Genomic DNA, 14,028 nt, shown 5'->3' with positions numbered 1-14,028 from the left:
TTGGAGTAATCATGGTTGACCCGAAGTAGCAGAAGTGGTGTCTATAGATTTGCGAAAATGTTAAAATTTAGTGCAAAAGATAACAAAGATCTAAAAATAGATATAAAAATTCTTTAAAATTGTCTAAAAGGCATTTTTATGAATTGAAAAGGATAAGTTGGAGGGGCATGGTGCAGATTATAGTAATTTTTAATGGCAGATAAAATATTCATTACATATTTCTGATTCAAAATTCAAATCTGCAAAAAAATGCAGTCATCTTCTCAGGAAGTTGCACCTATAAAAAAAATTGCACAACACACCAAGTAAAGCATGCAAATGGATAGACTAAGGTTTCTGTCAAAAAAGGCGCATGCAAATGAAGAAAAGATGAGTTGACAAAACATATGGTGTTATGAGCCTTCTAAATAGACCCTACCCCAGAAATAAATTACATTAATGGTAGACCAACCCCCTCACACATCACGCGATTTCATGATGTCCCTTCTCCATGACTTTCCTTCCCCCTTCGTGCAGCTTTTCCACTATCTTCAAGCCATAAAATTCAGAATGCATTAAAGAAAATCCAACTGCCTATTTTTGTTGAATTTGCACATTTTAATTTATATGTCCCTCCTGAATCCAGATCACCAAGATGTAATGAGCTCTTCCTTGACCCATTAATAAAATTTCTTGAAAATTTCATTAAAATCTGTTCATAATTTGCTAACAAACAGACAGACAGAGAGTTTACATGTGCAAAACCATTATGTTAACAGAGAGTAGTTTACTTACTCTCCTAGAAATGGGTCAAAGCTTCCATACCCTTAATCACTGATGATTTCAATCTAACTAGAAGAAAATGTTCTTCCAGCACTGACTCTGCATTAAACATACTATTTTTCCACAGCCTCTGATGATAACAAAATAAAAAATAGGTACATTTTGTGCTTTTAGCGAAGAATTGCAATGAATTCGAAAATAACTTCTGACTTTTTCATGTGTAAAAGTGAACAATAGGTGGACTCACCTCAACTGTGAAAGCCATCTCTATATCAGGTTCATGTGAGAGTGTAGCACATGTGTGTCTGTGTTTGTACAAATCCCTCCTGAATATTTCAGGCTGTTTTTGCATATTACTGGTCCAGTTCCAGTCCATTCTATTCAGCTGACCCTGTGATAGTTTATTGGCTGTCCACTTTGACTTTTAAATACAACATACATTTCTCTGCTATTATCTTTAACACAAATGTTGAAATAGCCATTGGTGAGGGACAGATCCAGGATAAAGGCTAACTTCAGTCTTCAGTCAAGGTCTTTTTTGATTTTGTTCTACTCTTTTCATATGCTCTGTGAGTTTATAATGCATCTTCAGGATCAGTAGGACTTTCCCTGTCTTGTTGCAGAAGTACAGGGCTGATTACAGTGGAGCTTCTAGGAGTTTTTCAGCAGGATCCTCAAGGGAAGAAGCAGAGCTGTAGGTACAATCCAAATCCACAGGTGGAGAGTTGTGTCTATTTGGGAATAAAAGCTGGTGTGGGACTGCACCTGTTAGTGAACCACTAAATACCCGGACATTAAACTTTTAAACATATCCATTTGGCCATTTTATCTATCACAAGAGTTTCCTCAGTTATTAACCTAGAACAAATTAAGACAATGGTACTCAGACTGGTGCAAAAACAGTGCATCTTGCCGGATGCATCAACTGTGCATCTTGCTGGATGCATCAGTCTTGTTGGTTTTGGGCAATTTTAATCACTGGGACATGGGGAAATGACTGCAACCAGTGATTGGTTTTGGTTTTCTTGCATGCATGTAAATATGGTAATAGTGATGACATATATCACATTCTGTCAGATCTTTTTTAATATATCCAAACAAACCTTGACACTTTAAGTCCCTTGAATGTATTATCAACCAGCGCAACATTAGTTTTTAAAAGGCATACTTGTCACAGTAAAAGGCTGCTCCAGAAACAAGTGAAAATGTAGATTAAAATTGCTAAATTGACACACAAAGATAAAAATTGTTGACACATTTATATCTGGCAGAGCAGATGCTGGGAATTCTATCTACCTCAGCATTTTTCACTGCCACTTTGTTAGAAAGTCAGAGTATTATTATGTAGGATATGTATTATTAGTTGTCTTTAGTTGCAAATACAAATCTAGTTGCAAATCTACCCTATTTAGCCTAGCTTTCTTGTCCTGTGCAGATAAAGCAGAGGTAAGACCATACTGCTGGGCAAAGAAAACCAGGATCCTGATACCAGCACTACACATCGGACATCCTCACTCATCACAGAGAAAGCATATATAATAAGGACAGACAGGTACCCCCCAAACCTCCACATCAAAGCACCCATTATGGCCATGATGGTGTGAAGTGCCCTCTTCTTTGATTGGTTCATCCCCCCTCCAGCTCCTGGCCCAGGACGAATCAGAGAATGGAGAACGCAAAGGCAGCAAAAAATGATAACCAGTATGGAGAAAACTAAGAAACAAAAGCTTGAAGATGGGTGATAAAAAATCTGACTGAATACAGCAAATATGGCAAAACAGAGCCACGCGCAGCCTATGATGACATTTCTCATAAGGACTCCACTGCTCTGCTTCAATGCCAGATAAGTGATTGGATAAACAACAGCCAGGTGACGATCAACACATGAGAGGATGTGAAATGATGTGTGCCCCTCTGCGGTGATGCTGTACAAGTACAGACCTGCTTTCGTCAGCTCCAGCAAGCCAAAGAAGGCGCCACAACAGAAGATACCACACCCAAGGACACCGAGCAACTCCACGATGATCATGTGATAGGTGATGGCATCAGCGTGAGATGTTGCAGCTGCACCTGGAGCTGAGAACCGTTTTCGCCATCGCTGCAGACCCAGATAGAGGACAAGGATGCAGAGGGGGAGGAGGATGAGGATGTTGGTAACGGCGAAGGCTGTGAAGCTGAAGAAGCCAGCTCTGTAGTTAAAGCACCTAGCTGAAAGAGGAGAATGGGAAGAGTTGGTGTAGGGATAGTGAGAGGGAGGAATGGATGAAGAGTTGAAGGACATAATCGATCCAGCAGACGAATGATGGGGTCTGCGGACAAAGACAAATCAGAAATGAAAGATTCCAAAAATCAAAATTCAATGAACATACGATAGTGGGAAAAATTATTTTGTATCACTTTGCTTTACAGTGGGGAAAACTGACAATAAAAAAACAAATATCTTAAAACAAACTCACGCTTTCTTCTTGAATTGCTGCTTCTTCAATCTGGAGAGCAAAACTCTGATGGCTCCCCATAAATTTCTACCATTGTGGGCGTGGTTGGGTCGCCCTTACGTGCGTTAGGATTTTTGTGACAAAGCTGTTACAAAACATCTCTTTTACGTATTAATATTTTATCTTTAGCTCTCTGTAAGCAAATATATTCCCTGGCTTTTGTTGCCACGATATCCCATTTGCATTTTTTGTATATTGTTTCACTGGTGTATTATTCATTTTTGATTGATTTAGTCTGGTTGCCATGTTCATGCGTGGGGTCTGGGTCATGTGTGCACTGGGAAGGAGATGTCTAGGTAATATAAAGGCTGAATCACTTGCAATTTGACAGAAGAGAGGGGAGTTGGATAGCTGTAATTTTTGTTGACAAATGTTGCTGTTTGAGGGACCGTTCTATCCTGAGCGAGCGACAGTGTGAGACCACTGAAAAGTGTGTTTTAACTTTTAAACTGTCACAGCTCCCTTACTTTTTATTCTTATTGAAAACTAACATTGACTCTTTGAAATTGTATGTTGTAACCTATACTATCACTTTCTTGTAACTGTTCCTATGACATGCTGCTGACCTCTTGGCCAGGTCACCCTAGTGAAAGGGATCCTGATCTCACTGGGTTTTAGCTGATTTAATAAAGGTTAATTAACCAATTGAGAGGTTGAAGTTTGGTCCAGTATATATGTGTAGAGATGCACAATGAGTCCAGGTAAGTTTCAAAGCATTTATTAACAAACAGTTGCTTTAGTGGCTTTTGGATTACACACACAGATCAGGTGCAACGCGCACTTGTTTGCGAGTTGCAACCCGAACGATCATACAAACAAAAGACAGTCAACAATTATGGCTACTGAACTCCCCTCTCTCCTGTCAAAGTTCAAGTGATTCAACCTTTATATAACATAGACCTCTCATTTCCAGTGCACACCCAGACCCAGCGTTTCACCATGACAACCAGACTAAACCAATCAAAAATGTATTATATACCAGTGAAACGATATATGACTCCTACAATGTTAACTGGAAACAATGGGCAACATCATCTGGTTTCCTTGAACGTTGTCGTTGTGGGGATGGGAAAATAAATGACGAAAGAAGGCTGGACTAGTAGTAATAGAGTAAATGGGTGGCACATGCTTCAATTTAAATTATTAATCATTCTGTGGTCAAAAGAATTGAAGTAATCTTTTAGTAATCAAAATCAATGCTTAGTACCTATTGTGTTTACACATTAGATACTAAGGTACTAATTCAATAGGACTTGTTAACCTCGTCCATTTCAAACTGATCTTTTACTGGGTACAATAAGGGTATATTTGATAGTTTAGAGAGCAATGCAAGCTCAAAGGCCTGGAACTATGACTACAAAGAATGATTTAATGTACCAAACCTGTGGCCCTAAGCTAACCACTGTGGGTGAAGTCTGACTGTACAAAGGGCTCAGTGCGGACTTCCTGGTAAATCATGTGGAAATATTTCTTAACTGCAGCATGATAAAATGAATTTTTTTACTGGTTTTGCGGCATGCAAATATAGTGTGACGTTCCATATGTACTCAACAGGCTTGTGCAGTGCACAATCAACATTAATGCTGTCGAGGGAACTGAAGAGGTGACAAGTTCCGGAGAAAGAGTTGTATTGGTTGGTGCTTTTGGTTGGTTGAAGGTTGGTGCCTTTAAATATGATTAAATACATTTGTTATAATGAGGTTCTTTATTTCTAGACTTTAACATGCAATCTTTTCAGAGTAGATATTATGAATAACAAATAGAGACAATAATAGGGGCTATCCCTTCGATGACTAATCTTCATTGTCTCACCACTAAATTTATCTTTTCTCTGCCAGCAGTTATGTCTGGCAACTTCTCCCGCTCCTTAACGGTGTTTGAACAAATGTACAGGTGCTATCACTCCCCACCCGCTGCCGTCAGCCTTGCTGTCTTCAGCATCATCAACATCACCATCATTCTGCCTCTTTGCATCCTTGTTCTCTACATGGGCCTCCAGCAGTGGCGACAGCAGGCCCCCAATAGCCCCATGAACCACTGTGACGTCTTCACTTACAACATGGTCCTCATAGACCTGCTGCAAGTCATTGGATCTGTACTCTCCTGCTACGGTGTCCATGCAGATATTTCTCCACTGATAGCTGCTGGTATCTATATGTTATCCTTTTACCTGTCAGGACAGATGATGTTTTTCCTCCTCACATGTGTGGACTGCTACATGGCTGTTGTTTTCCCCATTATTTATCTTAACCTAAAGAAGCCCAAATTCATCAGAGCCAGAAACATCACCATTGGTTTTATTTGGCTAGGCAGCGTCTTTTGGATATGTTTATTGAGATTTGTAGAGTATTCACAAATGATCAACCTTTTGTCATTTCTTACTACTTTTCTCCTATTGTTCACTGTTTTCAGCTGTTTGTCTGTTCTCTATGCTCTTAAACGTCCAGGACCAGGTGAAGGAAGTAAACGCCAGGTAGATCAATCAAAGATAAAGGCATTCAATACCATGATTGCGATACTGACAGTGCTGATATTCAGGTTCATGGGGACTACAGTTTATAGTTTTAGTTACGTCTCTGCAGAAGTGAAAGATGAAATTTGGTGTGTTGTTTGGTTGTCTTTAGTCTGCAATGGTTTGCCCTGTAGTTTCTTGCAGCCAATCCTGTTTCTGCAAAGAATAGGGAAAATTACATTTTGCAAGAACAAATAGAGAGAACATTTATAGTCATGACACAAATTTTAAACCCAACAGAAAATACGCAATAAAATTAACTCAGAATTGTCATCTTCCAGAAAACATTTAGTGTTAATACTCAACTCAGGCACCTACCAAAAAGCACAGATTAAATTGATGTCCTTCATTGCTGTGGACACAACTGTAAAAGTCTTTGGGTTTACTATGGCAGATATACTTTAGATTTCATTGCATGAAATTATAAAAGCAATTTTAAGATTTATGCTCTTCTTTTATAGCGTAAACAATGTCAAGTTACAGCTCATTTGACTGCTGTCAAATCTGTTTCCTGGCATTTGTTGCTTATTTGCATTATGTTAATTAGAATCAATGGTCAACATCATCTGACTTCCTCAAACTGGACCGTATTTTTCATCAATTCTGGTGACTCTGCTGATACGGTTCATTGGCATAATCTTTGCTTTAGTTTGTTTGCCTTTCATTTATTTTACACAATGTACAGCACATCTGTATAGCTTCCCATACAGTGGGACCTCTACTTACGAAATTAATTGGTTCTAGAAGTTGTTTCGTAACCTGAAAATTACGTAAGTAGAGACGCGTTTTCCATGTAAATACCCTAATCCGTTCCAAGCCACCAAAAATTTGGACATAATTTTTTTTATAAATCATAAAAATGCATCAAAACATGTAACAAATACATGTTACAATTAGATTACCGCACAATAAATGTACAAATTCAGTGCAAGGCTTCTCCAGGAACAAAATGAACTTTATTACAGGCTAATCTTACATTAGCCGTCATTAGTAGCACGTTAACACTTGTGGTAAATCCGGAAGACGACGAAGAAGATGCTGGGATACACACAAACTTGTACATATTGATGTCCTTCCTAGCCAATGGGATTACAGGAAGATGCTAGGCGATAGCCAATGGTAGAGCAGCTACAAGCACGTTTGCCTTCGCTAAACTCCGCGAGCTGCGAGTAGCAGCAGTAGCGTATTTTTGCCTTTCGTATCCTGAAATTTCTTTTGTAACGAGGAAATATTTTCCAGTTGAGACGTTTCGTAACCTGAAAATTTCGCATGTACAGACGTTTGTAAGTAGAGGTCCCACTGTATAATAATAGTATTAACCCAGAGCTGCCAGAGTTTGGAGAGAATTTTCTTTGGGAATGTTCAATGTCATGTTTTTCAGACCCAATATAAGGACTTAAATTAATTAAATTAATCGGACTTACACAATCAAGATTTTTGAGGCCAATCACTAATTATTGATAAACCAAAAAGTGATCATGTGAGTGAGTAATATTGTGGCGGACACATTTGGGTGTATCTCACACCCAGGTGATGCATGGGGTGATGGGCGTGGTTAGCCCTTGATTGGATGCACTGTTCAACGCGCCATTTAGTGTTGGTCTGCTGGTTGCAGAATAAAGACGTCTAAACCACCTGCTCTGTCCGAGTCGTTCCTCGTCCTGCCACAATATGTCTATTTAAATAACTTATTTATTTATTGTATACACTTGCAGACAGTTGATTATCCCCTCAAAAAACATCACCACCCCCCCACCCCCCCATAAAACCGAAGCCCTTTGTTGCCAATGTTTGACAATTTTTTCCCCATACTGACTTAGAAGGCTGATTGAGATGAAAAGGTTAAATATTAATGACCTGTAGAAAACAATCAGCATTGGCAAGATATAAATTCAAAGTTCAATTAGCATAAACTAAAAATAAACTGAGATAAAAATAATGGGCACAACTTACTTTACTGTAATTAAATTATTTAATGTAATTAAATTACTTTTCTCTAACAAGTGCACTACACATCCCACATTTCCACATGTTTGTATCCAATGTATTTAAGATTCCAAAAAACTCAAAGAAAAATTCAAAGCATAAATGGCACAAGGAGATAAAAACACAGACCACATTTAAACCAATGAGACATATGACTTATTTTGTTTGCTTAAAGCAAAAACATATACGTAACATTAGTTTGAATAAGAGGCTTTTTTTGTACGTCTATGTTCTGTCACTATGTGTGGAACAATGATGGGCTGTGTCCGAAACCACCCCCTATACCCTACATAGTGCACTCAATCGTGTGGACGCCATTTTGAAATTGTGTCCAAATTCTTAGTGAGCATCGCGAGTGCACTCAATGTATCCCACAATGCACTGCGAAAAGTAGTGTACAACCGATGCACCCCAACTCGGTAATATATCCCATCAGCCTTTACGGTATCACGTGATAATCTGTCGATGGCGGGTAAACGAGCAGACATGACGTACAAATGTATGTAATATTATGTTATTATTATTATATGCTATTTGTTTCACATATCTTACTAGAGCGTAAAATTCTTTCACTTTAGTGGAACATTGCTGCCTCCATTTTAAATATGTTTTTGCCTTTATTTATTTATATGCGACTATAAGCATCTTATTAGATTACGTACTGCTTTAATTCTACCTTACTAGAATCGGTGCATTTCAAATGCAAATTTAAGGTACTGTAGGAGTGGTATAAATTTAAAGGCTATTTTCACTGTGCTGTTTGATACTATATGATCATCTTAAAATAACACATAAATGTGGAAATCAATCGACCATCAAATGTTTACCCCCCCTCCCTCACTTACAGTTTGACATCTGGATCTTAGAGCCAAAATTGTCCTTCGGACTCGTCTGTTCCTCACCAGACAGCGGGATCGCAGAAAAGAATATTAAAGATAATGAAAACCAGTTCTGGAGCCATTTTGTGATGTAAAATTCCTGTATGTAAAATTCCTGTATTACTTGTATGTCATGGAAAATGTCACCGGACACTAATTATTTGAGATAATAAGGAAGTGTTATGTTATTGACATTAATATTTTAATCTATTATTATATAAAGATTATAATAGGGTAAAATATTGCATTTTCAAAGAAACGACCGCTGAATGTGTTTGGGTATGTTTTGGATGGGTTAAAATAATTAAATGGACCTGGCCACTTTTCCCGGGAACGGTTCGTTATTATTATGCGACAACATTACGTCATTTTACGTGCGCCGTAGTGTCCGTAGTGTCCGAAAACTAATTTGAATTGAGTGCGCTACGTAGTTCACTCAATTGTTTTCCCAATGCAGTGAGTAGTGAATAGGGAACGAGTTTGTGGTTTCGGACACAGCCTCGGTTTTTGAAATTTGAATCATTGGCTAGCACCATCGTCACCGGCAAACCAACATGTCAGTGCATTGAAATTCCGTCAGGGTAAATGAGACATTTAAAAGACAAGCCATCAGTAATCTATGGGAGCGTCTGCAGAAAATTTCAAAATTACAGTAATGTCATTGATTGGATTGGTGAATTAAGTCATTATGCTTAAAATGCGAAATATCGGCTGATCCATTAAAGCCAATCGGACTGATGAAAAGTCTAAAATTAACTCTTCTTCATGTCGCCTCTTGCATCTTTAATTTAACAGTTTATTCTGCAATGTCCAAAACAGTGATGTTTTCATATTGGGAGCCCCCATAATTGTGTCAGCAGTGCAGTTTCTTTCAACAGGGTGCAAGGCAAAGAATTCCCAAGGTGCCATAGCATCTTCTGGCAAAGTGTACTACTAGACTTTTTTTTCTTTGTGCCATGAAGTATGGGGGGTCTGATAGTGACAATTAATGCCAGTACCAACACTTAAACTACAGTACTTAAAGTACAGAAAAAAGGCTGGTATCGGTACTCTCCCATTCCTATTTTTATGATTACGTTTGCAGTCATATTCTTTCACTTCTAAAGGCGCACAGTGGCAACATTGCTGATAAGAACTTGCTATGTTGATGTGTTTTGTACAAGAATAAAGCTGTCCTAGCTCAGCAGTTGCGCAAATGTCCTTGTCCCTTTCCGTGTCATCCACAAAATAAGACAGGGAATCAAGTTTACCAAAGTGTCAGTCCAGACAGGCTACACTAGCACGAGGCAAGACAGGTTGAATATGCATAAATTCCAAATATTAATCATCCTGTGGTAAACGAATTGAAGATATCTCACAGTAATTTACATCTGTTATATTTTACCATTTTTTGGACTTACTCAGCACACATAGTGTTGGTGCTCAATTTAAAGGGTGTGACAATATGACTCTTACCCATATCAACTTAATCTGTTTTTGGGTTGCGATACAATAACAATAAAAAACGAGCATGGCAAGCTTATAGACCTTAGGGGACCATACGGGGGGGGGCATGCAAATGCAGTATGTTGTTCCACATGAAGTCCATAGGCTGGCGCATAGTGCAATCAATATTAATGCCGTTGAGGAAAGTGAAGAGGTGCCAAGTGTGGAGAAAGAGTTGTATTACGTCGAAGATCAGGACCTTTAAATATGGGTAAATACATTTGTTATAACAATGTTCTTTATTTTCTAGACTTTAGTATTCAATATTGACAGAAAAGTAAGACAATAAGAGTTGATGTCCCTTCAATGACTACAGTAAACTCCATAATCTCACTATTTAAATTTGTCTATTATCCTCTCTGCCAGCAGTTACGTCTGGCAACTTCTCCCACTCTTTTACAGTGTTTGAACAAATGTACTGGTGCTATCACTCTACAGCCGGTACCATCAGCCTCACTGTCTTGAGCATCATCAACATCACCTTCGTTCTGCCTCTTAGCATCCTTGTTCTCTACCTAAGCTTGCGTCAATGGTGGCAGCAGACCCCCAACACCCCTATGAACCCCTGTGATGTCTTCACCTACAACATGGTCCTCATAGACCTGCTGCAAATCATTGGATCTGTGCTCTCCTGCTACAGTGTCCAAGCAGATGTTTCAGGACTGATTTATGCCAGTATCTACATATCATGGTTTTACCTGTCTGGACAGATGATGTTTTTCTCCCTCACATGTGTGGACTGCTACATGGCTGTTGTTTTCCCCATTATTTATCTCAACTTGAAGAAGCCCAAATTCATCAGAGCCAGAAACATCACCATTGGCTTTATTTGGCTATGCAACTTTGTTTGTGTATATATTTTGACTTTTATAGAGCAAACACAAATAATCCCTTTTTTATCAGTTATTACTGCTTTCCTTCTATCGGTCATTGTTTTCAGCTGTTTGTCGGTTCTCTATGTTCTAAGTCATCCAGGACCAGGGGAAGGAGGTAAGCAGCAGGTAGATCAATCGAAGATAAAGGCATTCAATACCATGATTGCAATACTGACAGTGCTGATATTCAGGTTGATTGCGGTTACAATTTGTAATGGTCTTTTTGCCTCAGTAGTGGAAGAGGACACTAGGTGTGTTGTGTGGCTGTCTTTAGTCTGCAATGGTTTGCCTTGTAGTCTTTTGCACCAAGTCCTGTTTTTACAAAGGACAGGAAAACTTCAATTTTGCAAGAACAAATAGAGAGAACATATATAGTCACTTTACAGATTTTTAACACATCAACAAACAGGCAATAAATTAAATCAGAATTGTCATCTTCCATTGCTATGCAGGTAGCACACAGATATACCTTACATTCTGATTTTAGAAATTCAAAGTATAGCTATTATTAAAAATGTTTTGGTCACATAATCTTTCACCTGAAAATGTAACAAAATTAAAAGCTTTTGGTTTACCTATAGCAGATTTTGGTTTTTATTACATTAATTTAGAGAAATAATTTTTAACATTGTACCCTGTTCTTTTGTAGGAAAAAGAATGTGATTTTTCCTCCTGTCAAACAAATTTCCTGGTTTTTGTCGGCACGGCAGTCCATTTGCATTATGTTGATTGGAATCATTCATCAACATCATTTGGCTTCCTCAAAATGGGCCATGATTTCCAAGAGTTTTTATGACTCTGCTGCTGACAGCACACTTTCAAATTCTAGTTTGATATATTTTGTGTTGTGGGAATGGGTAATATACATGACAAAAGAAGGCCTAGTAATGAAGAAGAACATTTTTTGTTATTTTTATGTAACAAACACCCCAGGATTCAGATTCAGTCTATCACCCTTTTTCCGTGAAGGAGCTGAAACAGAATATGGAAATATTACTTAACTGCAGCATGATGAAATGCAATTATTTGCTGGCATGCAAATATAGTGTGTTCCACACACACTCAACAGGCTGGCAAACTGCACAATCAACATTAATGCTGTTTAGGGAACTGGAGGTGGCAAGTTCTGGAGAACGAGTTTGAAGGTTGGTGCCTTTAAATATGGTTATTTGGGTACAGTTGTTATAACAATGCTATTTATTTCTAGACTTTAATATGCAATCTTGACCAAGTAGATATCAACAACCTAAAAGACGATAAGAGCGGAAGTCACTTCAATGGCTAATCTTCATAGTTTTTAAATAGTTTAATTTTTTTCTCACCTTTTTCATCCTCTCTGCAGTTATGTCTGGCAACTTCTCCCCCCCCTCTACAGCGTTTGAACAAATGTACAGGTGCTTTAACTCCACAGCCGGTGCCACCAGCCTCACTGTCTTCATTGCAATTGATATCATTGTCATCCTGCCCCTTTGCTTCATTGTGCTCTACCTGGGCCTCCAACGCTGGAGGAAGCAGATCCCCAACACCCACATGAGCCACTGCGATGTCTTCACCTACAACATGGTCCTCCTAGACCTGATGCAAGTCATAGGATCGGTACTCTGCTGCTACAGTGTCCACACAGATATTTCTCCACTGATATCAGCTGGTATCTACATGTTATGCATTTACCTTTGCGGACAGATGATGTTTTTCCCCCTCACATGTGTGGACTACTACCTGGCCATTGTTTTTCCATTATTTTATCTGGGCCTGAAGAAGCACAAATTCATCATAGCCAGAAATATCACAATTGGCCTGGTTTGGCTGTGTAACTTTGCCGAGATTATTTTATTGAAGTTTCTAGGTCATACACAAGTGATCAGCTTTTTCTCAATTTTTTCAGTCTTTCTCCTTTTATTTGTCATTTTTAGCTGTTTTTCTGTTCTTTATGTCCTGATTCGTACTGGACCGGGGGAGGGAGGTAAACGCCAGGTAGACAAATCAAAGTTGAAGGCATTCAATACCATGATTGCAATACTGACTTTGTTGACGTTCAGGTTTCTGGGGACAACAGTGTGTAATTCTGTTTATGCCTCGGCAGAAGTTAATGTGGACAAAATGTGTGTTGTGTCACTGTTTGTAGTTGGCAGTGGTTTACCCTGTAGTCTCTTACAGCCGATTCTCTTTCTACAAAGAACACAAAAACTGCCTTTTTTAAACAACAACTAGAGACAACTATTTTGGTCAATGCACAATAAACGCATCAAGAAATACACATTAATTGCAGGGCTAGGGTGTGGGCAGATGACACAGATAAACACAGTAAAAAAAAAACCCAACTTTTTTCGTGACATCTTTTGGCTGAAAATGTAAACATAATCTTTAGTTTTGCTACAACAGACTTACTTAGGCTTCATTGAATTTAGTTTTTAAGATTTTATTCTCTCCTTTATAGTCTAGCTAGCCCACATATTTCAATCTTTTGCTTTATGGTTTTCTTCAGATATTGTTTTTATACACCTCCTGTTTTCTAAAGTTCTTTTACTAGATTTTAACTTTTAATCCTATTATTTTCACAAATACAAAAAATTCTTAACCATTTTTTCATTATTTTATTGTTCTCACAGCCTTGATCAGAGATTTTGTCAACTTCTCATTTTATTAAGTCCTGCTTTCAGATGTGGTATATAAATAAATCCACTTTCACCAAAAATCTCTGGGATTGAGTGGTGACCTGTTCATGTTAGGATTTCAGGGATGAAAGATCCACAAGCAGGCAATGAAGTAAGGCTCAAATATTTTTTGGCTTAACCAGGTCTTCATTAACCGGCAAGAAACAGGTTGGCGCAAAAGTAAAAAAATGGAGAGTGCCGACAGATCTTGCCTATTACTACTTATAAAAGCAGAACTAAAAACCCCTTTCATAAAAACAAAGGCTACATACTTACAAAAGTACTGACAAAATAAAATTTACAGGCACAATCTGGCACAAGCTGAAAGGCAGAGTGGCTTAAATATCCATCAACTAATAAGACAAACAAAGATGTAAAGAA

At 38.3% G+C, this 14,028-nt stretch overlaps 2 long non-coding RNA genes across 2 annotated transcripts; one reads left to right on the top strand and one right to left on the bottom strand.

Annotated features, from left to right (window-relative positions):
- Positions 1 to 3,959: 3,959 nt before the first annotated feature.
- Positions 3,960 to 8,704, bottom strand: LOC130523134 (uncharacterized). The gene is made up of 2 exons (XR_008949804.1): positions 8,601 to 8,704; positions 3,960 to 5,925 (listed from the first exon to the last, which is right to left on the bottom strand). It is a non-coding gene; the product is annotated as an uncharacterized LOC130523134 (long non-coding RNA).
- On the top strand, positions 8,020 to 9,819 carry LOC130523133 (uncharacterized). Its single transcript, XR_008949803.1, has 2 exons — positions 8,020 to 8,254; positions 8,603 to 9,819. It is a non-coding gene; the product is annotated as an uncharacterized LOC130523133 (long non-coding RNA).
- Positions 9,820 to 14,028: the final 4,209 nt, after the last annotated feature.

Source organism: Takifugu flavidus, chromosome 3, assembly GCF_003711565.1.
Source record: "Takifugu flavidus isolate HTHZ2018 chromosome 3, ASM371156v2, whole genome shotgun sequence".
NCBI lineage: Eukaryota > Metazoa > Chordata > Actinopteri > Tetraodontiformes > Tetraodontidae > Takifugu > Takifugu flavidus.
This window is presented reverse-complemented; position numbering and strand designations above follow the sequence as displayed.